This window comes from Erpetoichthys calabaricus, chromosome 1 (assembly GCF_900747795.2).
Source record: "Erpetoichthys calabaricus chromosome 1, fErpCal1.3, whole genome shotgun sequence".
Classification (NCBI taxonomy): Eukaryota; Metazoa; Chordata; class Cladistia; order Polypteriformes; family Polypteridae; genus Erpetoichthys; species Erpetoichthys calabaricus.
In genome coordinates this window covers 79,238,235-79,239,254 of record NC_041394.2, presented here as the reverse complement: position 1 = coordinate 79,239,254, position 1,020 = coordinate 79,238,235, and the positions used below count along the sequence as shown (strand labels likewise).

At 41.8% G+C, this 1,020-nt stretch overlaps 1 protein-coding gene across 1 annotated transcript in view; it reads left to right on the top strand.

Moving 5' to 3' along the window:
• Positions 1–1,020, top strand: part of LOC114652230 (BAF nuclear assembly factor 1) — a 54,098-nt gene that overhangs the window by 20,208 nt on the left and 32,870 nt on the right. The window lies entirely within an intron of this gene.

Genomic DNA, 1,020 nt, shown 5'->3' with positions numbered 1-1,020 from the left:
TTGAGAATTGTAGCGTTTTTCTTATAACATCTTAAAGCAGTTGGCCTACTCCTGCCTCTCAGATCCTGGCCTTGATTTCTGCTCAGTAGTGTTGGTATGTTCTTGTTCATGTTGCATTTCACCATCTATTTTTTGTATTTCTGAATCCAAGTCAGGGTCTCGGTGACCAGAGCCTCTCCTAGAGTACAGGGTGCAAGATAGGAATGGGTTATGGAAAGCTGTCACTCCATCACTGGGTGGGCTGTTGCACACACAAATCAGGCCAATTGTTAAGCTAAACCGTATGACTGTCCAGGTTGGCTCCACTCCCCCTTATCACTTCCAGGAGCCTCTTCAACACAAAACCATCGATAGTCCTGTACTGAGATGAGGCGGGCAAATGAGGACACACACATTCAGTAAGGGGTTGGTGCAAAAAGTGTCAGTGCTTTTATTAAAATTGTACAGAAAGTGCAATTGGTGCATTATATAGCCTTGTCCCAATAAATAAATCTATTATATAAAAAAAAATCTTGGGACGAGATGAGACTTTTTCCAGAGATAATGTCATGTCCCGCGAGATGAGACTTTGTGCCAAGAGATGAACTGAAAACCTAACAGGTCCAAGCGGGGGCGGAAATAAAAGACAAAAGAGTAGAAGACAAAGTAGAACGTCGTAAAGCGGTTCAAAAACATTGGCGCAATACACATGCAGAGCAGGTTAGAGATTATGAAAGTACTAAAATTCAAGAGTCTCAAAAAACTGATAGTAAAGATCACATTAGCGCTAACAAATGGAAATTATGAAATAACGGAACAGCGAGAAGAGATTGAATATATGGACATGGGTGATAAGACAGAAGTATGAAGATGTTGGTTGGCTTTAAAGTTTAAGTCAGACTTGCATATCGTCTAATTTGTGTTGCCATCAGGCTTTGAGCATCATGACACGATTTCTGGGGCTTCCACATTAGAAAGTCGAGGGTCACAGTCAAAGACCGATGCTGGGGTCTTGGGCTGTTGAAGTGCTCTGATTTAAGA